Source organism: Rhinoderma darwinii, unplaced genomic scaffold (assembly GCF_050947455.1).
Source record: "Rhinoderma darwinii isolate aRhiDar2 unplaced genomic scaffold, aRhiDar2.hap1 Scaffold_491, whole genome shotgun sequence".
NCBI classification, from domain to species: Eukaryota; Metazoa; Chordata; class Amphibia; order Anura; family Rhinodermatidae; genus Rhinoderma; species Rhinoderma darwinii.
In genome coordinates, this window is record NW_027464038.1 from 154696 (window position 1) to 179221 (window position 24526).

A 24526-nucleotide genomic window follows, 5' to 3' on the forward strand; every position below is an offset into this window, starting at 1 on the left:
CCCTCCTAGGTAGGTTAAAGAGCTGCACCTGAGCCAGCCACTGATTGATGCAGCACCACAGTCAAATAGCGGAGTGGAGTAGGGGAACAGCAAACAGCCATTAAAGCCGCCCGCCCGCCCGCCCGCCCGCCTGCCTGCCTGCCTGCCTGCCTGCCCGCCACAATGGACCTACCTGTGTACACTACATGGATGTGATGGAATGTACTGTCGTCCCTACATTTCAAGAAGAAGTAAGAATTGCAGTTGCAACAAAGCCTTGCTTGCCTACAAAGAGAGCAGCAATTTGGATTTGTTACTATGTTACCTAGAAGAATAACAAACTGTGCAAGGATGGAGGTTGTAGGAGCAAAGAGAAGTTGTCTGTAAAGTTGGTGGATGCTTATTTTCCATTTTGCAGTCCCTTGTCTCCCTCTTGTGGCCTCCTGGAGGCAAATAAATGTGCAAAAAAAAGACAGCCTGGCGGCCGGCTGTTGCAGTGTTGCCCTCTCAGGCAACACTGAGTGACTGACTGAGCCGCACCGTCTTATATAAAGTTCAGACGGAACTTTGCACGTGTCATAGTGGAGCCCTCAGGATTCCAGAGCCAGCTTTCTGACATCATAATGGGGCCTGCCTCAGAGATAAAAGCCTGGGCCCAGGCAGTGTTGGTCAGTGCTGCTCAGCAGGCAGCACCGGACTGGACTGGATTAAAGCTGATACAAGGTGTGAAGGAACAAGGGGTGGCTGTGGGCATGCACTTGCTGCCGCTGCCAGTGTTTATCTGCATGGCAGGAGGGCATTTGGGCGTTGCCAGGAAGGCGTTTTTATGTAGATTCCTCCTCTTTCAGCACTGCATTGTGGTGCAAGCAAAAGAAGCAAATCCTGTGTAGCTTCCTCTCCGGCCTTTATTCACCTCCCGCTTAGTAGCTGTAAATGTGTGTGAGCCTGCAGGGCCCCATGGAATTGCCTAGGAGTAGGCTGAATCAATCGCTGCAAGGGGTGAACAGCAGTATGGGACAGGCTCGGGCAAGGCAAGGGCCGCTCGGGTTATCGCTTCTCGGCCTTTTGGCTAAGATCAAGTGTAGTATCTGTTCTTATCAGTTTAATATCTGATACGTCCCCTATCTGGGGACCATATATTAAATGGATTTTTAGAACAGGGAGATGGAAATAGAGCTTGCTCTGTCCACTCCACGCATTGACCTGGTATTGCAGTATTTCCAGGACCGGTGCACCCTTCCCTTATGTGTTGACTAAAATCAGATTCCAAAAGTGCTATTTGTGTTTGCTATTGTTTTTGTCTTTCTGATGGGATCTCCCCTTTTAATCCCATTATTTCAACACCTGTTGGACAATGCATTTGTACAGTCATGTGTGATAATGAGCTCATTTATTAAATGCAATTAATTAATACATTGCCACCTCTTGTTGTGTGTGTGTCTTCTGTGTTTCTGTGTTTCCGGCATTTCACATTGGAACAGCTCATTCACCTTCCTTGTCTTCTCTCCGCCCTCCCTCCTAGGTAGGTTAAAGAGCTGCACCTGAGCCAGCCACTGATTGATGCAGCACCACAGTCAAATAGCGGAGTGGAGTAGGGGAACAGCAAACAGCCATTAAAGCCGCCCGCCCGCCCGCCCGCCCGCCTGCCTGCCTGCCTGCCTGCCTGCCCGCCACAATGGACCTACCTGTGTACACTACATGGATGTGATGGAATGTACTGTCGTCCCTACATTTCAAGAAGAAGTAAGAATTGCAGTTGCAACAAAGCCTTGCTTGCCTACAAAGAGAGCAGCAATTTGGATTTGTTACTATGTTACCTAGAAGAATAACAAACTGTGCAAGGATGGAGGTTGTAGGAGCAAAGAGAAGTTGTCTGTAAAGTTGGTGGATGCTTATTTTCCATTTTGCAGTCCCTTGTCTCCCTCTTGTGGCCTCCTGGAGGCAAATAAATGTGCAAAAAAAAGACAGCCTGGCGGCCGGCTGTTGCAGTGTTGCCCTCTCAGGCAACACTGAGTGACTGACTGAGCCGCACCGTCTTATATAAAGTTCAGACGGAACTTTGCACGTGTCATAGTGGAGCCCTCAGGATTCCAGAGCCAGCTTTCTGACATCATAATGGGGCCTGCCTCAGAGATAAAAGCCTGGGCCCAGGCAGTGTTGGTCAGTGCTGCTCAGCAGGCAGCACCGGACTGGACTGGATTAAAGCTGATACAAGGTGTGAAGGAACAAGGGGTGGCTGTGGGCATGCACTTGCTGCCGCTGCCAGTGTTTATCTGCATGGCAGGAGGGCATTTGGGCGTTGCCAGGAAGGCGTTTTTATGTAGATTCCTCCTCTTTCAGCACTGCATTGTGGTGCAAGCAAAAGAAGCAAATCCTGTGTAGCTTCCTCTCCGGCCTTTATTCACCTCCCGCTTAGTAGCTGTAAATGTGTGTGAGCCTGCAGGGCCCCATGGAATTGCCTAGGAGTAGGCTGAATCAATCGCTGCAAGGGGTGAACAGCAGTATGGGACAGGCTCGGGCAAGGCAAGGGCCGCTCGGGTTATCGCTTCTCGGCCTTTTGGCTAAGATCAAGTGTAGTATCTGTTCTTATCAGTTTAATATCTGATACGTCCCCTATCTGGGGACCATATATTAAATGGATTTTTAGAACAGGGAGATGGAAATAGAGCTTGCTCTGTCCACTCCACGCATTGACCTGGTATTGCAGTATTTCCAGGACCGGTGCACCCTTCCCTTATGTGTTGACTAAAATCAGATTCCAAAAGTGCTATTTGTGTTTGCTATTGTTTTTGTCTTTCTGATGGGATCTCCCCTTTTAATCCCATTATTTCAACACCTGTTGGACAATGCATTTGTACAGTCATGTGTGATAATGAGCTCATTTATTAAATGCAATTAATTAATACATTGCCACCTCTTGTTGTGTGTGTGTCTTCTGTGTTTCTGTGTTTCCGGCATTTCACATTGGAACAGCTCATTCACCTTCCTTGTCTTCTCTCCGCCCTCCCTCCTAGGTAGGTTAAAGAGCTGCACCTGAGCCAGCCACTGATTGATGCAGCACCACAGTCAAATAGCGGAGTGGAGTAGGGGAACAGCAAACAGCCATTAAAGCCGCCCGCCCGCCCGCCCGCCCGCCTGCCTGCCTGCCTGCCTGCCTGCCTGCCCGCCACAATGGACCTACCTGTGTACACTACATGGATGTGATGGAATGTACTGTCGTCCCTACATTTCAAGAAGAAGTAAGAATTGCAGTTGCAACAAAGCCTTGCTTGCCTACAAAGAGAGCAGCAATTTGGATTTGTTACTATGTTACCTAGAAGAATAACAAACTGTGCAAGGATGGAGGTTGTAGGAGCAAAGAGAAGTTGTCTGTAAAGTTGGTGGATGCTTATTTTCCATTTTGCAGTCCCTTGTCTCCCTCTTGTGGCCTCCTGGAGGCAAATAAATGTGCAAAAAAAAGACAGCCTGGCGGCCGGCTGTTGCAGTGTTGCCCTCTCAGGCAACACTGAGTGACTGACTGAGCCGCACCGTCTTATATAAAGTTCAGACGGAACTTTGCACGTGTCATAGTGGAGCCCTCAGGATTCCAGAGCCAGCTTTCTGACATCATAATGGGGCCTGCCTCAGAGATAAAAGCCTGGGCCCAGGCAGTGTTGGTCAGTGCTGCTCAGCAGGCAGCACCGGACTGGACTGGATTAAAGCTGATACAAGGTGTGAAGGAACAAGGGGTGGCTGTGGGCATGCACTTGCTGCCGCTGCCAGTGTTTATCTGCATGGCAGGAGGGCATTTGGGCGTTGCCAGGAAGGCGTTTTTATGTAGATTCCTCCTCTTTCAGCACTGCATTGTGGTGCAAGCAAAAGAAGCAAATCCTGTGTAGCTTCCTCTCCGGCCTTTATTCACCTCCCGCTTAGTAGCTGTAAATGTGTGTGAGCCTGCAGGGCCCCATGGAATTGCCTAGGAGTAGGCTGAATCAATCGCTGCAAGGGGTGAACAGCAGTATGGGACAGGCTCGGGCAAGGCAAGGGCCGCTCGGGTTATCGCTTCTCGGCCTTTTGGCTAAGATCAAGTGTAGTATCTGTTCTTATCAGTTTAATATCTGATACGTCCCCTATCTGGGGACCATATATTAAATGGATTTTTAGAACAGGGAGATGGAAATAGAGCTTGCTCTGTCCACTCCACGCATTGACCTGGTATTGCAGTATTTCCAGGACCGGTGCACCCTTCCCTTATGTGTTGACTAAAATCAGATTCCAAAAGTGCTATTTGTGTTTGCTATTGTTTTTGTCTTTCTGATGGGATCTCCCCTTTTAATCCCATTATTTCAACACCTGTTGGACAATGCATTTGTACAGTCATGTGTGATAATGAGCTCATTTATTAAATGCAATTAATTAATACATTGCCACCTCTTGTTGTGTGTGTGTCTTCTGTGTTTCTGTGTTTCCGGCATTTCACATTGGAACAGCTCATTCACCTTCCTTGTCTTCTCTCCGCCCTCCCTCCTAGGTAGGTTAAAGAGCTGCACCTGAGCCAGCCACTGATTGATGCAGCACCACAGTCAAATAGCGGAGTGGAGTAGGGGAACAGCAAACAGCCATTAAAGCCGCCCGCCCGCCCGCCCGCCCGCCTGCCTGCCTGCCTGCCTGCCTGCCCGCCACAATGGACCTACCTGTGTACACTACATGGATGTGATGGAATGTACTGTCGTCCCTACATTTCAAGAAGAAGTAAGAATTGCAGTTGCAACAAAGCCTTGCTTGCCTACAAAGAGAGCAGCAATTTGGATTTGTTACTATGTTACCTAGAAGAATAACAAACTGTGCAAGGATGGAGGTTGTAGGAGCAAAGAGAAGTTGTCTGTAAAGTTGGTGGATGCTTATTTTCCATTTTGCAGTCCCTTGTCTCCCTCTTGTGGCCTCCTGGAGGCAAATAAATGTGCAAAAAAAAGACAGCCTGGCGGCCGGCTGTTGCAGTGTTGCCCTCTCAGGCAACACTGAGTGACTGACTGAGCCGCACCGTCTTATATAAAGTTCAGACGGAACTTTGCACGTGTCATAGTGGAGCCCTCAGGATTCCAGAGCCAGCTTTCTGACATCATAATGGGGCCTGCCTCAGAGATAAAAGCCTGGGCCCAGGCAGTGTTGGTCAGTGCTGCTCAGCAGGCAGCACCGGACTGGACTGGATTAAAGCTGATACAAGGTGTGAAGGAACAAGGGGTGGCTGTGGGCATGCACTTGCTGCCGCTGCCAGTGTTTATCTGCATGGCAGGAGGGCATTTGGGCGTTGCCAGGAAGGCGTTTTTATGTAGATTCCTCCTCTTTCAGCACTGCATTGTGGTGCAAGCAAAAGAAGCAAATCCTGTGTAGCTTCCTCTCCGGCCTTTATTCACCTCCCGCTTAGTAGCTGTAAATGTGTGTGAGCCTGCAGGGCCCCATGGAATTGCCTAGGAGTAGGCTGAATCAATCGCTGCAAGGGGTGAACAGCAGTATGGGACAGGCTCGGGCAAGGCAAGGGCCGCTCGGGTTATCGCTTCTCGGCCTTTTGGCTAAGATCAAGTGTAGTATCTGTTCTTATCAGTTTAATATCTGATACGTCCCCTATCTGGGGACCATATATTAAATGGATTTTTAGAACAGGGAGATGGAAATAGAGCTTGCTCTGTCCACTCCACGCATTGACCTGGTATTGCAGTATTTCCAGGACCGGTGCACCCTTCCCTTATGTGTTGACTAAAATCAGATTCCAAAAGTGCTATTTGTGTTTGCTATTGTTTTTGTCTTTCTGATGGGATCTCCCCTTTTAATCCCATTATTTCAACACCTGTTGGACAATGCATTTGTACAGTCATGTGTGATAATGAGCTCATTTATTAAATGCAATTAATTAATACATTGCCACCTCTTGTTGTGTGTGTGTCTTCTGTGTTTCTGTGTTTCCGGCATTTCACATTGGAACAGCTCATTCACCTTCCTTGTCTTCTCTCCGCCCTCCCTCCTAGGTAGGTTAAAGAGCTGCACCTGAGCCAGCCACTGATTGATGCAGCACCACAGTCAAATAGCGGAGTGGAGTAGGGGAACAACAGCCATTAAAGCCGCCCGCCCGCCCGCCCGCCCGCCTGCCTGCCTGCCTGCCTGCCTGCCCGCCACAATGGACCTACCTGTGTACACTACATGGATGTGATGGAATGTACTGTCGTCCCTACATTTCAAGAAGAAGTAAGAATTGCAGTTGCAACAAAGCCTTGCTTGCCTACAAAGAGAGCAGCAATTTGGATTTGTTACTATGTTACCTAGAAGAATAACAAACTGTGCAAGGATGGAGGTTGTAGGAGCAAAGAGAAGTTGTCTGTAAAGTTGGTGGATGCTTATTTTCCATTTTGCAGTCCCTTGTCTCCCTCTTGTGGCCTCCTGGAGGCAAATAAATGTGCAAAAAAAAGACAGCCTGGCGGCCGGCTGTTGCAGTGTTGCCCTCTCAGGCAACACTGAGTGACTGACTGAGCCGCACCGTCTTATATAAAGTTCAGACGGAACTTTGCACGTGTCATAGTGGAGCCCTCAGGATTCCAGAGCCAGCTTTCTGACATCATAATGGGGCCTGCCTCAGAGATAAAAGCCTGGGCCCAGGCAGTGTTGGTCAGTGCTGCTCAGCAGGCAGCACCGGACTGGACTGGATTAAAGCTGATACAAGGTGTGAAGGAACAAGGGGTGGCTGTGGGCATGCACTTGCTGCCGCTGCCAGTGTTTATCTGCATGGCAGGAGGGCATTTGGGCGTTGCCAGGAAGGCGTTTTTATGTAGATTCCTCCTCTTTCAGCACTGCATTGTGGTGCAAGCAAAAGAAGCAAATCCTGTGTAGCTTCCTCTCCGGCCTTTATTCACCTCCCGCTTAGTAGCTGTAAATGTGTGTGAGCCTGCAGGGCCCCATGGAATTGCCTAGGAGTAGGCTGAATCAATCGCTGCAAGGGGTGAACAGCAGTATGGGACAGGCTCGGGCAAGGCAAGGGCCGCTCGGGTTATCGCTTCTCGGCCTTTTGGCTAAGATCAAGTGTAGTATCTGTTCTTATCAGTTTAATATCTGATACGTCCCCTATCTGGGGACCATATATTAAATGGATTTTTAGAACAGGGAGATGGAAATAGAGCTTGCTCTGTCCACTCCACGCATTGACCTGGTATTGCAGTATTTCCAGGACCGGTGCACCCTTCCCTTATGTGTTGACTAAAATCAGATTCCAAAAGTGCTATTTGTGTTTGCTATTGTTTTTGTCTTTCTGATGGGATCTCCCCTTTTAATCCCATTATTTCAACACCTGTTGGACAATGCATTTGTACAGTCATGTGTGATAATGAGCTCATTTATTAAATGCAATTAATTAATACATTGCCACCTCTTGTTGTGTGTGTGTCTTCTGTGTTTCTGTGTTTCCGGCATTTCACATTGGAACAGCTCATTCACCTTCCTTGTCTTCTCTCCGCCCTCCCTCCTAGGTAGGTTAAAGAGCTGCACCTGAGCCAGCCACTGATTGATGCAGCACCACAGTCAAATAGCGGAGTGGAGTAGGGGAACAGCAAACAGCCATTAAAGCCGCCCGCCCGCCCGCCCGCCCGCCTGCCTGCCTGCCTGCCTGCCTGCCCGCCACAATGGACCTACCTGTGTACACTACATGGATGTGATGGAATGTACTGTCGTCCCTACATTTCAAGAAGAAGTAAGAATTGCAGTTGCAACAAAGCCTTGCTTGCCTACAAAGAGAGCAGCAATTTGGATTTGTTACTATGTTACCTAGAAGAATAACAAACTGTGCAAGGATGGAGGTTGTAGGAGCAAAGAGAAGTTGTCTGTAAAGTTGGTGGATGCTTATTTTCCATTTTGCAGTCCCTTGTCTCCCTCTTGTGGCCTCCTGGAGGCAAATAAATGTGCAAAAAAAAGACAGCCTGGCGGCCGGCTGTTGCAGTGTTGCCCTCTCAGGCAACACTGAGTGACTGACTGAGCCGCACCGTCTTATATAAAGTTCAGACGGAACTTTGCACGTGTCATAGTGGAGCCCTCAGGATTCCAGAGCCAGCTTTCTGACATCATAATGGGGCCTGCCTCAGAGATAAAAGCCTGGGCCCAGGCAGTGTTGGTCAGTGCTGCTCAGCAGGCAGCACCGGACTGGACTGGATTAAAGCTGATACAAGGTGTGAAGGAACAAGGGGTGGCTGTGGGCATGCACTTGCTGCCGCTGCCAGTGTTTATCTGCATGGCAGGAGGGCATTTGGGCGTTGCCAGGAAGGCGTTTTTATGTAGATTCCTCCTCTTTCAGCACTGCATTGTGGTGCAAGCAAAAGAAGCAAATCCTGTGTAGCTTCCTCTCCGGCCTTTATTCACCTCCCGCTTAGTAGCTGTAAATGTGTGTGAGCCTGCAGGGCCCCATGGAATTGCCTAGGAGTAGGCTGAATCAATCGCTGCAAGGGGTGAACAGCAGTATGGGACAGGCTCGGGCAAGGCAAGGGCCGCTCGGGTTATCGCTTCTCGGCCTTTTGGCTAAGATCAAGTGTAGTATCTGTTCTTATCAGTTTAATATCTGATACGTCCCCTATCTGGGGACCATATATTAAATGGATTTTTAGAACAGGGAGATGGAAATAGAGCTTGCTCTGTCCACTCCACGCATTGACCTGGTATTGCAGTATTTCCAGGACCGGTGCACCCTTCCCTTATGTGTTGACTAAAATCAGATTCCAAAAGTGCTATTTGTGTTTGCTATTGTTTTTGTCTTTCTGATGGGATCTCCCCTTTTAATCCCATTATTTCAACACCTGTTGGACAATGCATTTGTACAGTCATGTGTGATAATGAGCTCATTTATTAAATGCAATTAATTAATACATTGCCACCTCTTGTTGTGTGTGTGTCTTCTGTGTTTCTGTGTTTCCGGCATTTCACATTGGAACAGCTCATTCACCTTCCTTGTCTTCTCTCCGCCCTCCCTCCTAGGTAGGTTAAAGAGCTGCACCTGAGCCAGCCACTGATTGATGCAGCACCACAGTCAAATAGCGGAGTGGAGTAGGGGAACAGCAAACAGCCATTAAAGCCGCCCGCCCGCCCGCCCGCCCGCCTGCCTGCCTGCCTGCCTGCCCGCCACAATGGACCTACCTGTGTACACTACATGGATGTGATGGAATGTACTGTCGTCCCTACATTTCAAGAAGAAGTAAGAATTGCAGTTGCAACAAAGCCTTGCTTGCCTACAAAGAGAGCAGCAATTTGGATTTGTTACTATGTTACCTAGAAGAATAACAAACTGTGCAAGGATGGAGGTTGTAGGAGCAAAGAGAAGTTGTCTGTAAAGTTGGTGGATGCTTATTTTCCATTTTGCAGTCCCTTGTCTCCCTCTTGTGGCCTCCTGGAGGCAAATAAATGTGCAAAAAAAAGACAGCCTGGCGGCCGGCTGTTGCAGTGTTGCCCTCTCAGGCAACACTGAGTGACTGACTGAGCCGCACCGTCTTATATAAAGTTCAGACGGAACTTTGCACGTGTCATAGTGGAGCCCTCAGGATTCCAGAGCCAGCTTTCTGACATCATAATGGGGCCTGCCTCAGAGATAAAAGCCTGGGCCCAGGCAGTGTTGGTCAGTGCTGCTCAGCAGGCAGCACCGGACTGGACTGGATTAAAGCTGATACAAGGTGTGAAGGAACAAGGGGTGGCTGTGGGCATGCACTTGCTGCCGCTGCCAGTGTTTATCTGCATGGCAGGAGGGCATTTGGGCGTTGCCAGGAAGGCGTTTTTATGTAGATTCCTCCTCTTTCAGCACTGCATTGTGGTGCAAGCAAAAGAAGCAAATCCTGTGTAGCTTCCTCTCCGGCCTTTATTCACCTCCCGCTTAGTAGCTGTAAATGTGTGTGAGCCTGCAGGGCCCCATGGAATTGCCTAGGAGTAGGCTGAATCAATCGCTGCAAGGGGTGAACAGCAGTATGGGACAGGCTCGGGCAAGGCAAGGGCCGCTCGGGTTATCGCTTCTCGGCCTTTTGGCTAAGATCAAGTGTAGTATCTGTTCTTATCAGTTTAATATCTGATACGTCCCCTATCTGGGGACCATATATTAAATGGATTTTTAGAACAGGGAGATGGAAATAGAGCTTGCTCTGTCCACTCCACGCATTGACCTGGTATTGCAGTATTTCCAGGACCGGTGCACCCTTCCCTTATGTGTTGACTAAAATCAGATTCCAAAAGTGCTATTTGTGTTTGCTATTGTTTTTGTCTTTCTGATGGGATCTCCCCTTTTAATCCCATTATTTCAACACCTGTTGGACAATGCATTTGTACAGTCATGTGTGATAATGAGCTCATTTATTAAATGCAATTAATTAATACATTGCCACCTCTTGTTGTGTGTGTGTCTTCTGTGTTTCTGTGTTTCCGGCATTTCACATTGGAACAGCTCATTCACCTTCCTTGTCTTCTCTCCGCCCTCCCTCCTAGGTAGGTTAAAGAGCTGCACCTGAGCCAGCCACTGATTGATGCAGCACCACAGTCAAATAGCGGAGTGGAGTAGGGGAACAGCAAACAGCCATTAAAGCCGCCCGCCCGCCCGCCCGCCCGCCTGCCTGCCTGCCTGCCTGCCTGCCCGCCACAATGGACCTACCTGTGTACACTACATGGATGTGATGGAATGTACTGTCGTCCCTACATTTCAAGAAGAAGTAAGAATTGCAGTTGCAACAAAGCCTTGCTTGCCTACAAAGAGAGCAGCAATTTGGATTTGTTACTATGTTACCTAGAAGAATAACAAACTGTGCAAGGATGGAGGTTGTAGGAGCAAAGAGAAGTTGTCTGTAAAGTTGGTGGATGCTTATTTTCCATTTTGCAGTCCCTTGTCTCCCTCTTGTGGCCTCCTGGAGGCAAATAAATGTGCAAAAAAAAGACAGCCTGGCGGCCGGCTGTTGCAGTGTTGCCCTCTCAGGCAACACTGAGTGACTGACTGAGCCGCACCGTCTTATATAAAGTTCAGACGGAACTTTGCACGTGTCATAGTGGAGCCCTCAGGATTCCAGAGCCAGCTTTCTGACATCATAATGGGGCCTGCCTCAGAGATAAAAGCCTGGGCCCAGGCAGTGTTGGTCAGTGCTGCTCAGCAGGCAGCACCGGACTGGACTGGATTAAAGCTGATACAAGGTGTGAAGGAACAAGGGGTGGCTGTGGGCATGCACTTGCTGCCGCTGCCAGTGTTTATCTGCATGGCAGGAGGGCATTTGGGCGTTGCCAGGAAGGCGTTTTTATGTAGATTCCTCCTCTTTCAGCACTGCATTGTGGTGCAAGCAAAAGAAGCAAATCCTGTGTAGCTTCCTCTCCGGCCTTTATTCACCTCCCGCTTAGTAGCTGTAAATGTGTGTGAGCCTGCAGGGCCCCATGGAATTGCCTAGGAGTAGGCTGAATCAATCGCTGCAAGGGGTGAACAGCAGTATGGGACAGGCTCGGGCAAGGCAAGGGCCGCTCGGGTTATCGCTTCTCGGCCTTTTGGCTAAGATCAAGTGTAGTATCTGTTCTTATCAGTTTAATATCTGATACGTCCCCTATCTGGGGACCATATATTAAATGGATTTTTAGAACAGGGAGATGGAAATAGAGCTTGCTCTGTCCACTCCACGCATTGACCTGGTATTGCAGTATTTCCAGGACCGGTGCACCCTTCCCTTATGTGTTGACTAAAATCAGATTCCAAAAGTGCTATTTGTGTTTGCTATTGTTTTTGTCTTTCTGATGGGATCTCCCCTTTTAATCCCATTATTTCAACACCTGTTGGACAATGCATTTGTACAGTCATGTGTGATAATGAGCTCATTTATTAAATGCAATTAATTAATACATTGCCACCTCTTGTTGTGTGTGTGTCTTCTGTGTTTCTGTGTTTCCGGCATTTCACATTGGAACAGCTCATTCACCTTCCTTGTCTTCTCTCCGCCCTCCCTCCTAGGTAGGTTAAAGAGCTGCACCTGAGCCAGCCACTGATTGATGCAGCACCACAGTCAAATAGCGGAGTGGAGTAGGGGAACAGCAAACAGCCATTAAAGCCGCCCGCCCGCCCGCCCGCCCGCCTGCCTGCCTGCCTGCCTGCCTGCCCGCCACAATGGACCTACCTGTGTACACTACATGGATGTGATGGAATGTACTGTCGTCCCTACATTTCAAGAAGAAGTAAGAATTGCAGTTGCAACAAAGCCTTGCTTGCCTACAAAGAGAGCAGCAATTTGGATTTGTTACTATGTTACCTAGAAGAATAACAAACTGTGCAAGGATGGAGGTTGTAGGAGCAAAGAGAAGTTGTCTGTAAAGTTGGTGGATGCTTATTTTCCATTTTGCAGTCCCTTGTCTCCCTCTTGTGGCCTCCTGGAGGCAAATAAATGTGCAAAAAAAAGACAGCCTGGCGGCCGGCTGTTGCAGTGTTGCCCTCTCAGGCAACACTGAGTGACTGACTGAGCCGCACCGTCTTATATAAAGTTCAGACGGAACTTTGCACGTGTCATAGTGGAGCCCTCAGGATTCCAGAGCCAGCTTTCTGACATCATAATGGGGCCTGCCTCAGAGATAAAAGCCTGGGCCCAGGCAGTGTTGGTCAGTGCTGCTCAGCAGGCAGCACCGGACTGGACTGGATTAAAGCTGATACAAGGTGTGAAGGAACAAGGGGTGGCTGTGGGCATGCACTTGCTGCCGCTGCCAGTGTTTATCTGCATGGCAGGAGGGCATTTGGGCGTTGCCAGGAAGGCGTTTTTATGTAGATTCCTCCTCTTTCAGCACTGCATTGTGGTGCAAGCAAAAGAAGCAAATCCTGTGTAGCTTCCTCTCCGGCCTTTATTCACCTCCCGCTTAGTAGCTGTAAATGTGTGTGAGCCTGCAGGGCCCCATGGAATTGCCTAGGAGTAGGCTGAATCAATCGCTGCAAGGGGTGAACAGCAGTATGGGACAGGCTCGGGCAAGGCAAGGGCCGCTCGGGTTATCGCTTCTCGGCCTTTTGGCTAAGATCAAGTGTAGTATCTGTTCTTATCAGTTTAATATCTGATACGTCCCCTATCTGGGGACCATATATTAAATGGATTTTTAGAACAGGGAGATGGAAATAGAGCTTGCTCTGTCCACTCCACGCATTGACCTGGTATTGCAGTATTTCCAGGACCGGTGCACCCTTCCCTTATGTGTTGACTAAAATCAGATTCCAAAAGTGCTATTTGTGTTTGCTATTGTTTTTGTCTTTCTGATGGGATCTCCCCTTTTAATCCCATTATTTCAACACCTGTTGGACAATGCATTTGTACAGTCATGTGTGATAATGAGCTCATTTATTAAATGCAATTAATTAATACATTGCCACCTCTTGTTGTGTGTGTGTCTTCTGTGTTTCTGTGTTTCCGGCATTTCACATTGGAACAGCTCATTCACCTTCCTTGTCTTCTCTCCGCCCTCCCTCCTAGGTAGGTTAAAGAGCTGCACCTGAGCCAGCCACTGATTGATGCAGCACCACAGTCAAATAGCGGAGTGGAGTAGGGGAACAGCAAACAGCCATTAAAGCCGCCCGCCCGCCCGCCCGCCCGCCTGCCTGCCTGCCTGCCTGCCTGCCCGCCACAATGGACCTACCTGTGTACACTACATGGATGTGATGGAATGTACTGTCGTCCCTACATTTCAAGAAGAAGTAAGAATTGCAGTTGCAACAAAGCCTTGCTTGCCTACAAAGAGAGCAGCAATTTGGATTTGTTACTATGTTACCTAGAAGAATAACAAACTGTGCAAGGATGGAGGTTGTAGGAGCAAAGAGAAGTTGTCTGTAAAGTTGGTGGATGCTTATTTTCCATTTTGCAGTCCCTTGTCTCCCTCTTGTGGCCTCCTGGAGGCAAATAAATGTGCAAAAAAAAGACAGCCTGGCGGCCGGCTGTTGCAGTGTTGCCCTCTCAGGCAACACTGAGTGACTGACTGAGCCGCACCGTCTTATATAAAGTTCAGACGGAACTTTGCACGTGTCATAGTGGAGCCCTCAGGATTCCAGAGCCAGCTTTCTGACATCATAATGGGGCCTGCCTCAGAGATAAAAGCCTGGGCCCAGGCAGTGTTGGTCAGTGCTGCTCAGCAGGCAGCACCGGACTGGACTGGATTAAAGCTGATACAAGGTGTGAAGGAACAAGGGGTGGCTGTGGGCATGCACTTGCTGCCGCTGCCAGTGTTTATCTGCATGGCAGGAGGGCATTTGGGCGTTGCCAGGAAGGCGTTTTTATGTAGATTCCTCCTCTTTCAGCACTGCATTGTGGTGCAAGCAAAAGAAGCAAATCCTGTGTAGCTTCCTCTCCGGCCTTTATTCACCTCCCGCTTAGTAGCTGTAAATGTGTGTGAGCCTGCAGGGCCCCATGGAATTGCCTAGGAGTAGGCTGAATCAATCGCTGCAAGGGGTGAACAGCAGTATGGGACAGGCTCGGGCAAGGCAAGGGCCGCTCGGGTTATCGCTTCTCGGCCTTTTGGCTAAGATCAAGTGTAGTATCTGTTCTTATCAGTTTAATATCTGATACGTCCCCTATCTGGGGACCATATATTAAATGGATTTTTAGAACAGGGAGATGGAAATAGAGCTTGCTCTGTCCACTCCACGCATTGACCTGGTATTGCAGTATTTCCAGGACCGGTGCACCCTTCCCTTATGTGTTGACTAAAATCAGATTCCAAAAGTGCTATTTGTGTTTGCTATTGTTTTTGTCTTTCTGATGGGATCTCCCCTTTTAATCCCATTATTTCAACACCTGTTGGACAATGCATTTGTACAGTCATGTGTGATAATGAGCTCATTTATTAAATGCAATTAATTAATACATTGCCACCTCTTGTTGTGTGTGTGTCTTCTGTGTTTCTGTGTTTCCGGCATTTCACATTGGAACAGCTCATTCACCTTCCTTGTCTTCTCTCCGCCCTCCCTCCTAGGTAGGTTAAAGAGCTGCACCTGAGCCAGCCACTGATTGATGCAGCACCACAGTCAAATAGCGGAGTGGAGTAGGGGAACAGCAAACAGCCATTAAAGCCGCCCGCCCGCCCGCCCGCCCGCCTGCCTGCCTGCCTGCCTGCCTGCCCGCCACAATGGACCTACCTGTGTACACTACATGGATGTGATGGAATGTACTGTCGTCCCTACATTTCAAGAAGAAGTAAGAATTGCAGTTGCAACAAAGCCTTGCTTGCCTACAAAGAGAGCAGCAATTTGGATTTGTTACTATGTTACCTAGAAGAATAACAAACTGTGCAAGGATGGAGGTTGTAGGAGCAAAGAGAAGTTGTCTGTAAAGTTGGTGGATGCTTATTTTCCATTTTGCAGTCCCTTGTCTCCCTCTTGTGGCCTCCTGGAGGCAAATAAATGTGCAAAAAAAAGACAGCCTGGCGGCCGGCTGTTGCAGTGTTGCCCTCTCAGGCAACACTGAGTGACTGACTGAGCCGCACCGTCTTATATAAAGTTCAGACGGAACTTTGCACGTGTCATAGTGGAGCCCTCAGGATTCCAGAGCCAGCTTTCTGACATCATAATGGGGCCTGCCTCAGAGATAAAAGCCTGGGCCCAGGCAGTGTTGGTCAGTGCTGCTCAGCAGGCAGCACCGGACTGGACTGGATTAAAGCTGATACAAGGTGTGAAGGAACAAGGGGTGGCTGTGGGCATGCACTTGCTGCCGCTGCCAGTGTTTATCTGCATGGCAGGAGGGCATTTGGGCGTTGCCAGGAAGGCGTTTTTATGTAGATTCCTCCTCTTTCAGCACTGCATTGTGGTGCAAGCAAAAGAAGCAAATCCTGTGTAGCTTCCTCTCCGGCCTTTATTCACCTCCCGCTTAGTAGCTGTAAATGTGTGTGAGCCTGCAGGGCCCCATGGAATTGCCTAGGAGTAGGCTGAATCAATCGCTGCAAGGGGTGAACAGCAGTATGGGACAGGCTCGGGCAAGGCAAGGGCCGCTCGGGTTATCGCTTCTCGGCCTTTTGGCTAAGATCAAGTGTAGTATCTGTTCTTATCAGTTTAATATCTGATACGTCCCCTATCTGGGGACCATATATTAAATGGATTTTTAGAACAGGGAGATGGAAATAGAGCTTGCTCTGTCCACTCCACGCATTGACCTGGTATTGCAGTATTTCCAGGACCGGTGCACCCTTCCCTTATGTGTTGACTAAAATCAGATTCCAAAAGTGCTATTTGTGTTTGCTATTGTTTTTGTCTTTCTGATGGGATCTCCCCTTTTAATCCCATTATTTCAACACCTGTTGGACAATGCATTTGTACAGTCATGTGTGATAATGAGCTCATTTATTAAATGCAATTAATTAATACATTGCCACCTCTTGTTGTGTGTGTGTCTTCTGTGTTTCTGTGTTTCCGGCATTTCACATTGGAACAGCTCATTCACCTTCCTTGTCTTCTCTCCGCCCTCCCTCCTAGGTAGGTTAAAGAGCTGCACCTGAGCCAGCCACTGATTGATGCAGCACCACAGTCAAATAGCGGAGTGGAGTAGGGGAACAGCAAACAGCCATTAAAGCCGCCCGCCCGCCCGCCCGCCCGCCCGCCTGCCTGCCTGCCTGCCTGCCTGCCCGCCACAATGGACCTACCTGTGTACACTACATGGATGTGATGGAATGTACTGTCGTCCCTACATTTCAAGAAGAAGTAAGAATTGCAGTTGCAACAAAGCCTTGCTTGCCTACAAAGAGAGCAGCAATTTGGATTTGTTACTATGTTACCTAGAAGAATAACAAACTGTGCAAGGATGGAGGTTGTAGGAGCAAAGAGAAGTTGTCTGTAAAGTTGGTGGATGCTTATTTTCCATTTTGCAGTCCCTTGTCTCCCTCTTGTGGCCTCCTGGAGGCAAATAAATGTGCAAAAAAAAGACAGCCTGGCGGCCGGCTGTTGCAGTGTTGCCCTCTCAGGCAACACTGAGTGACTGACTGAGCCGCACCGTCTTATATAAAGTTCAGACGGAACTTTGCACGTGTCATAGTGGAGCCCTCAGGATTCCAGAGCCAGCTTTCTGACATCATAATGGGGCCTGCCTCAGAGATAAAAGCCTGGGCCCAGGCAGTGTTGGTCAGTGCTGCTCAGCAGGCAGCACCGGACTGGACTGGATTAAAGCTGATACAAGGTGTGAAGGAACAAGGGGTGGCTGTGGGCATGCACTTGCTGCCGCTGCCAGTGTTTATCTGCATGGCAGGAGGGCATTTGGGCGTTGCCAGGAAGGCGTTTTTATGTAGATTCCTCCTCTTTCAGCACTGCATTGTGGTGCAAGCAAAAGAAGCAAATCCTGTGTAGCTTCCTCTCCGGCCTTTATTCACCTCCCGCTTAGTAGCTGTAAATGTGTGTGAGCCTGCAGGGCCCCATGGAATTGCCTAGGAGTAGGCTGAATCAATCGCTGCAAGGGGTGAACAGCAGTATGGGACAGGCTCGGGCAAGGCAAGGGCCGCTCGGGTTATCGCTTCTCGGCCTTTTGGCTAAGATCAAGTGTAGTATCTGTTCTTATCAGTTTAATATCTGATACGTCCCCTATCTGGGGACCATATATTAAATGGATTTTTAGAACAGGGAGATGGAAATAGAGCTTGCTCTGTCCACTCCACGCATTGACCTGGTATTGCAGTATTTCCAGGACCGGTGCACCCTTCCCTTATGTGTTGACTAAAATCAGATTCCAAAAGTGCTATTTGTGTTTGCTATTGTTTTTGTCTTTCTGATGGGATCTCCCCTTTTAATCCCATTATTTCAACACCTGTTGGACAATGCATTTGTACAGTCATGTGTGATAATGAGCTCATTTATTAAATGCAATTAATTAATACATTGCCACCTCTTGTTGTGTGTGTGTCTTCTGTGTTTCTGTGTTTCCGGCATTTCACATTGGAACAGCTCATTCACCTTCCTTGTCTTCTCTCCGCCCTCCCTCCTAGGTAGGTTAAAGAGCTGCACCTGAGCCAGCCACTGATTGATGCAGCACCACAGTCAAATAGCGGAGTGGAGTAGGGGAACAGCAAACAGCCATTAAAGCCGCCCGCCCGCCCGCCCGCCCGCCTGCCTGCCTGCCTGCCTGCCCGCCACAATGGACCTACCTGTGTACACTACATGGATGTGATGGAATGTACTGTCGTCCCTACATTTCAAGAAGAAGTAAGAATTGCAGTTGCAACAAAGCCTTGCTTGCCTACAAAGAGAGCAGCAATTTGGATTTGTTACTATGTTACCTAGAAGAATAACAAACTGTGCAAGGATGGAGGTTGTAGGAGCAAAGAGAAGTTGTCTGTAAAGTTGGTGGATGCTTATTTTCCATTTTGCAGTCCCTTGTCTCCCTCTTGTGGCCTCCTGGAGGCAAATAAATGTGCAAAAAAAAGACAGCCTGGCGGCCGGCTGTTGCAGTGTTGCCCTCTCAGGCAACACTGAGTGACTGACTGAGCCGCACCGTCTTATATAAAGTTCAGACGGAACTTTGCACGTGTCATAGTGGAGCCCTCAGGATTCCAGAGCCAGCTTTCTGACATCATAATGGGGCCTGCCTCAGAGATAAAAGCCTGGGCCCAGGCAGTGTTGGTCAGTGCTGCTCAGCAGGCAGCACCGGACTGGACTGGATTAAAGCTGATACAAGGTGTGAAGGAACAAGGGGTGGCTGTGGGCATGCACTTGCTGCCGCTGCCAGTGTTTATCTGCATGGCAGGAGGGCATTTGGGCGTTGCCAGGAAGGCGTTTTTATGTAGATTCCTCCTCTTTCAGCACTGCATTGTGGTGCAAGCAAAAGAAGCAAATCCTGTGTAGCTTCCTCTCCGGCCTTTATTCACCTCCCGCTTAGTAGCTGTAAATGTGTGTGAGCCTGCAGGGCCCCATGGAATTGCCTAGGAGTAGGCTGAATCAATCGCTGCAAGGGGTGAACAGCAGTATGGGACAGGCTCGGGCAAGGCAAGGGCCGCTCGGGTTATCGCTTCTCGGCCTTTTGGCTAAGATCAAGTGTAGTACCTGCTCAAGCTGAGGTTAGTAATCATCCCTGCCGGTGGTACGTGGGCCATCGTAGGGGGATGACAGAACGCCGAGGTGAGGGCAGGGAACCACAACGGTCATCGCTCTGGTGTACGCATTTGGTTTAAAGGTACCATTTGTAGGTGACCAGGCGACCGCCGGATCGAGGTCATTAGGCCGGGTAGTTTGGAAGCCCGAGTTGCTATGTGCCCCAGGGCTGGTGACCCTGGGGTGCCCTAACTCACTGGGGGTGGGATCCCACTGAGTGAAGGCACACTTGCACGCACTCTCTTTCACGCTATATGAGCACACACCTTTATTCTCCCGGCCTTCTGGCTGGGAGATGAGGAATTTTTTTATACCTGGCGGATGTCCAGGCTGTATCACAGCGCACATCCACTTATTTAATTTTGTTTTTCACTGTGTGTTTGTCACGTTTGTCACAAGGATTTTGGGATGCGGTGCCCTTTTGGGACCCTCCTGAGGTCTAGGGGGAAAATGTGTGGCCTTCTGGTTCCTTTTTCCCCTGCAACCCGGCCTCCCTTCTTCGGAGGGGAGGTGCAACTAGGATGCAGGCTCCTAGGTGGACACTGGGGTGGCAGCCCAGGTAGAAGCCTAGGAGTGTGTTTGGGTCTCCCTAAGCTTCGGCGAGGGGGGACCATCGATCCTTGATCCTCTAGGCCTATGGTTTGGAGGGTCAGGGAATGGTTATGCGGGGCCTCTCTCTTTTAAGAGAAGGGCTGCGATAGACCGCATCCTTGTGCACTTTTTGTGTGGCACCTCTGCACTTTTTATGCACTTGGGTGATAGAAAGCACGACTCGGGCTTTCAATAAAAAAAAAAAATCTGTTCTTATCAGTTTAATATCTGATACGTCCCCTATCTGGGGACCATATATTAAATGGATTTTTAGAACAGGGAGATGGAAATAGAGCTTGCTCTGTCCACTCCACGCATTGACCTGGTATTGCAGTATTTCCAGGACCGGTGCACCCTTCCCTTATGTGTTGACTAAAATCAGATTCCAAAAGTGCTATTTGTGTTTGCTATTGTTTTTGTCTTTCTGATGGGATCTCCCCTTTTAATCCCATTATTTCAACACCTGTTGGACAATGCATTTGTACAGTCATGTGTGATAATGAGCTCATTTATTAAATGCAATTAATTAATACATTGCCACCTCTTGTTGTGTGTGTGTCTTCTGTGTTTCTGTGTTTCCGGCATTTCACATTGGAACAGCTCATTCACCTTCCTTGTCTTCTCTCCGCCCTCCCTCCTAGGTAGGTTAAAGAGCTGCACCTGAGCCAGCCACTGATTGATGCAGCACCACAGTCAAATAGCGGAGTGGAGTAGGGGAACAGCAAACAGCCATTAAAGCCGCCCGCCCGCCCGCCCGCCCGCCTGCCTGCCTGCCTGCCTGCCTGCCCGCCACAATGGACCTACCTGTGTACACTACATGGATGTGATGGAATGTACTGTCGTCCCTACATTTCAAGAAGAAGTAAGAATTGCAGTTGCAACAAAGCCTTGCTTGCCTACAAAGAGAGCAGCAATTTGGATTTGTTACTATGTTACCTAGAAGAATAACAAACTGTGCAAGGATGGAGGTTGTAGGAGCAAAGAGAAGTTGTCTGTAAAGTTGGTGGATGCTTATTTTCCATTTTGCAGTCCCTTGTCTCCCTCTTGTGGCCTCCTGGAGGCAAATAAATGTGCAAAAAAAAGACAGCCTGGCGGCCGGCTGTTGCAGTGTTGCCCTCTCAGGCAACACTGAGTGACTGACTGAGCCGCACCGTCTTATATAAAGTTCAGACGGAACTTTGCACGTGTCATAGTGGAGCCCTCAGGATTCCAGAGCCAGCTTTCTGACATCATAATGGGGCCTGCCTCAGAGATAAAAGCCTGGGCCCAGGCAGTGTTGGTCAGTGCTGCTCAGCAGGCAGCACCGGACTGGACTGGATTAAAGCTGATACAAGGTGTGAAGGAACAAGGGGTGGCTGTGGGCATGCACTTGCTGCCGCTGCCAGTGTTTATCTGCATGGCAGGAGGGCATTTGGGCGTTGCCAGGAAGGCGTTTTTATGTAGATTCCTCCTCTTTCAGCACTGCATTGTGGTGCAAGCAAAAGAAGCAAATCCTGTGTAGCTTCCTCTCCGGCCTTTATTCACCTCCCGCTTAGTAGCTGTAAATGTGTGTGAGCCTGCAGGGCCCCATGGAATTGCCTAGGAGTAGGCTGAATCAATCGCTGCAAGGGGTGAACAGCAGTATGGGACAGGCTCGGGCAAGGCAAGGGCCGCTCGGGTTATCGCTTCTCGGCCTTTTGGCTAAGATCAAGTGTAGTATCTGTTCTTATCAGTTTAATATCTGATACGTCCCCTATCTGGGGACCATATATTAAATGGATTTTTAGAACAGGGAGATGGAAATAGAGCTTGCTCTGTCCACTCCACGCATTGACCTGGTATTGCAGTATTTCCAGGACCGGTGCACCCTTCCCTTATGTGTTGACTAAAATCAGATTCCAAAAGTGCTATTTGTGTTTGCTATTGTTTTTGTCTTTCTGATGGGATCTCCCCTTTTAATCCCATTATTTCAACACCTGTTGGACAATGCATTTGTACAGTCATGTGTGATAATGAGCTCATTTATTAAATGCAATTAATTAATACATTGCCACCTCTTGTTGTGTGTGTGTCTTCTGTGTTTCTGTGTTTCCGGCATTTCACATTGGAACAGCTCATTCACCTTCCTTGTCTTCTCTCCGCCCTCCCTCCTAGGTAGGTTAAAGAGCTGCACCTGAGCCAGCCACTGATTGATGCAGCACCACAGTCAAATAGCGGAGTGGAGTAGGGGAACAGCAAACAGCCATTAAAGCCGCCCGCCCGCCCGCCCGCCCGCCCGCCCGCCTGCCTGCCTGCCTGCCTGCCTGCCCGCCACAATGGACCTACCTGTGTACACTACATGGATGTGATGGAATGTACTGTCGTCCCTACATTTCAAGAAGAAGTAAGAATTGCAGTTGCAACAAAGCCTTGCTTGCCTACAAAGAGAGCAGCAATTTGGATTTGTTACTATGTTACCTAGAAGAATAACAAACTGTGCAAGGATGGAGGTTGTAGGAGCAAAGAGAAGTTGTCTGTAAAGTTGGTGGATGCTTATTTTCCATTTTGCAGTCCCTTGTCTCCCTCTTGTGGCCTCCTGGAGGCAAATAAATGTGCAAAAAAAAGACAGCCTGGCGGCCGGCTGTTGCAGTGTTGCCCTCTCAGGCAACACTGAGTGACTGACTGAGCCGCACCGTCTTATATAAAGTTCAGACGGAACTTTGCACGTGTCATAGTGGAGCCCTCAGGATTCCAGAGCCAGCTTTCTGACATCATAATGGGGCCTGCCTCAGAGATAAAAGCCTGGGCCCAGGCAGTGTTGGTCAGTGCTGCTCAGCAGGCAGCACCGGACTGGACTGGATTAAAGCTGATACAAGGTGTGAAGGAACAAGGGGTGGCTGTGGGCATGCACTTGCTGCCGCTGCCAGTGTTTATCTGCATGGCAGGAGGGCATTTGGGCGTTGCCAGGAAGGCGTTTTTATGTAGATTCCTCCTCTTTCAGCACTGCATTGTGGTGCAAGCAAAAGAAGCAAATCCTGTGTAGCTTCCTCTCCGGCCTTTATTCACCTCCCGCTTAGTAGCTGTAAATGTGTGTGAGCCTGCAGGGCCCCATGGAATTGCCTAGGAGTAGGCTGAATCAATCGCTGCAAGGGGTGAACAGCAGTATGGGACAGGCTCGGGCAAGGCAAGGGCCGCTCGGGTTATCGCTTCTCGGCCTTTTGGCTAAGATCAAGTGTAGTATCTGTTCTTATCAGTTTAATATCTGATACGTCCCCTATCTGGGGACCATATATTAAATGGATTTTTAGAACAGGGAGATGGAAATAGAGCTTGCTCTGTCCACTCCACGCATTGACCTGGTATTGCAGTATTTCCAGGACCGGTGCACCCTTCCCTTATGTGTTGACTAAAATCAGATTCCAAAAGTGCTATTTGTGTTTGCTATTGTTTTTGTCTTTCTGATGGGATCTCCCCTTTTAATCCCATTATTTCAACACCTGTTGGACAATGCATTTGTACAGTCATGTGTGATAATGAGCTCATTTATTAAATGCAATTAATTAATACATTGCCACCTCTTGTTGTGTGTGTGTCTTCTGTGTTTCTGTGTTTCCGGCATTTCACATTGGAACAGCTCATTCACCTTCCTTGTCTTCTCTCCGCCCTCCCTCCTAGGTAGGTTAAAGAGCTGCACCTGAGCCAGCCACTGATTGATGCAGCACCACAGTCAAATAGCGGAGTGGAGTAGGGGAACAGCAAACAGCCATTAAAGCCGCCCGCCCGCCCGCCTGCCTGCCTGCCTGCCTGCCTGCCCGCCACAATGGACCTACCTGTGTACACTACATGGATGTGATGGAATGTACTGTCGTCCCTACATTTCAAGAAGAAGTAAGAATTGCAGTTGCAACAAAGCCTTGCTTGCCTACAAAGAGAGCAGCAATTTGGATTTGTTACTATGTTACCTAGAAGAATAACAAACTGTGCAAGGATGGAGGTTGTAGGAGCAAAGAGAAGTTGTCTGTAAAGTTGGTGGATGCTTATTTTCCATTTTGCAGTCCCTTGTCTCCCTCTTGTGGCCTCCTGGAGGCAAATAAATGTGCAAAAAAAAGACAGCCTGGCGGCCGGCTGTTGCAGTGTTGCCCTCTCAGGCAACACTGAGTGACTGACTGAGCCGCACCGTCTTATATAAAGTTCAGACGGAACTTTGCACGTGTCATAGTGGAGCCCTCAGGATTCCAGAGCCAGCTTTCTGACATCATAATGGGGCCTGCCTCAGAGATAAAAGCCTGGGCCCAGGCAGTGTTGGTCAGTGCTGCTCAGCAGGCAGCACCGGACTGGACTGGATTAAAGCTGATACAAGGTGTGAAGGAACAAGGGGTGGCTGTGGGCATGCACTTGCTGCCGCTGCCAGTGTTTATCTGCATGGCAGGAGGGCATTTGGGCGTTGCCAGGAAGGCGTTTTTATGTAGATTCCTCCTCTTTCAGCACTGCATTGTGGTGCAAGCAAAAGAAGCAAATCCTGTGTAGCTTCCTCTCCGGCCTTTATTCACCTCCCGCTTAGTAGCTGTAAATGTGTGTGAGCCTGCAGGGCCCCATGGAATTGCCTAGGAGTAGGCTGAATCAATCGCTGCAAGGGGTGAACAGCAGTATGGGACAGGCTCGGGCAAGGCAAGGGCCGCTCGGGTTATCGCTTCTCGGCCTTTTGGCTAAGATCAAGTGTAGTATCTGTTCTTATCAGTTTAATATCTGATACGTCCCCTATCTGGGGACCATATATTAAATGGATTTTTAGAACAGGGAGATGGAAATAGAGCTTGCTCTGTCCACTCCACGCATTGACCTGGTATTGCAGTATTTCCAGGACCGGTGCACCCTTCCCTTATGTGTTGACTAAAATCAGATTCCAAAAGTGCTATTTGTGTTTGCTATTGTTTTTGTCTTTCTGATGGGATCTCCCCTTTT

At 49.0% G+C, this 24526-nt stretch overlaps 15 non-coding genes and 2 pseudogenes across 15 annotated transcripts; all 17 read left to right on the forward strand.

Moving 5' to 3' along the window:
- The first annotated feature begins 1028 nt into the window (after positions 1–1028).
- On the forward strand, positions 1029–1219 carry LOC142720202 (U2 spliceosomal RNA). Its single transcript, XR_012873012.1, has one exon. It is a non-coding gene; the product is annotated as a U2 spliceosomal RNA (small nuclear RNA).
- Positions 1220–2520: 1301 nt separating this feature from the next.
- Positions 2521–2711, forward strand: LOC142720203 (U2 spliceosomal RNA). Its single transcript, XR_012873013.1, has one exon. It is a non-coding gene; the product is annotated as a U2 spliceosomal RNA (small nuclear RNA).
- Positions 2712–4016: 1305 nt separating this feature from the next.
- LOC142720205 (U2 spliceosomal RNA) lies at positions 4017–4207 on the forward strand. Its single transcript, XR_012873015.1, has one exon. It is a non-coding gene; the product is annotated as a U2 spliceosomal RNA (small nuclear RNA).
- A 1301-nt stretch (positions 4208–5508) lies between these two features.
- Positions 5509–5699, forward strand: LOC142720206 (U2 spliceosomal RNA). Its single transcript, XR_012873016.1, has one exon. It is a non-coding gene; the product is annotated as a U2 spliceosomal RNA (small nuclear RNA).
- A 1297-nt stretch (positions 5700–6996) lies between these two features.
- Positions 6997–7187, forward strand: LOC142720208 (U2 spliceosomal RNA). Its single transcript, XR_012873017.1, has one exon. It is a non-coding gene; the product is annotated as a U2 spliceosomal RNA (small nuclear RNA).
- Positions 7188–8488: 1301 nt separating this feature from the next.
- Positions 8489–8679, forward strand: LOC142720209 (U2 spliceosomal RNA). The gene has a single exon (XR_012873018.1). It is a non-coding gene; the product is annotated as a U2 spliceosomal RNA (small nuclear RNA).
- A 1297-nt stretch (positions 8680–9976) lies between these two features.
- Positions 9977–10167, forward strand: LOC142720210 (U2 spliceosomal RNA). The gene has a single exon (XR_012873019.1). It is a non-coding gene; the product is annotated as a U2 spliceosomal RNA (small nuclear RNA).
- A 1301-nt stretch (positions 10168–11468) lies between these two features.
- Positions 11469–11659, forward strand: LOC142720091 (U2 spliceosomal RNA). Its single transcript, XR_012872929.1, has one exon. It is a non-coding gene; the product is annotated as a U2 spliceosomal RNA (small nuclear RNA).
- A 1301-nt stretch (positions 11660–12960) lies between these two features.
- LOC142720092 (U2 spliceosomal RNA) lies at positions 12961–13151 on the forward strand. The gene has a single exon (XR_012872930.1). It is a non-coding gene; the product is annotated as a U2 spliceosomal RNA (small nuclear RNA).
- A 1301-nt stretch (positions 13152–14452) lies between these two features.
- Positions 14453–14643, forward strand: LOC142720093 (U2 spliceosomal RNA). The gene has a single exon (XR_012872931.1). It is a non-coding gene; the product is annotated as a U2 spliceosomal RNA (small nuclear RNA).
- Positions 14644–15944: 1301 nt separating this feature from the next.
- Positions 15945–16135, forward strand: LOC142720094 (U2 spliceosomal RNA). Its single transcript, XR_012872932.1, has one exon. It is a non-coding gene; the product is annotated as a U2 spliceosomal RNA (small nuclear RNA).
- Positions 16136–17440: 1305 nt separating this feature from the next.
- On the forward strand, positions 17441–17631 carry LOC142720095 (U2 spliceosomal RNA). The gene has a single exon (XR_012872933.1). It is a non-coding gene; the product is annotated as a U2 spliceosomal RNA (small nuclear RNA).
- A 1297-nt stretch (positions 17632–18928) lies between these two features.
- On the forward strand, positions 18929–18998 carry LOC142720162 (U2 spliceosomal RNA; annotated as a pseudogene).
- Positions 18999–19786: 788 nt separating this feature from the next.
- Positions 19787–19965, forward strand: LOC142720139 (U2 spliceosomal RNA; annotated as a pseudogene).
- Positions 19966–21266: 1301 nt separating this feature from the next.
- LOC142720098 (U2 spliceosomal RNA) lies at positions 21267–21457 on the forward strand. The gene has a single exon (XR_012872935.1). It is a non-coding gene; the product is annotated as a U2 spliceosomal RNA (small nuclear RNA).
- A 1309-nt stretch (positions 21458–22766) lies between these two features.
- On the forward strand, positions 22767–22957 carry LOC142720099 (U2 spliceosomal RNA). Its single transcript, XR_012872936.1, has one exon. It is a non-coding gene; the product is annotated as a U2 spliceosomal RNA (small nuclear RNA).
- Positions 22958–24250: 1293 nt separating this feature from the next.
- LOC142720100 (U2 spliceosomal RNA) lies at positions 24251–24441 on the forward strand. The gene has a single exon (XR_012872937.1). It is a non-coding gene; the product is annotated as a U2 spliceosomal RNA (small nuclear RNA).
- The last annotated feature ends 85 nt before the right edge of the window (positions 24442–24526 follow it).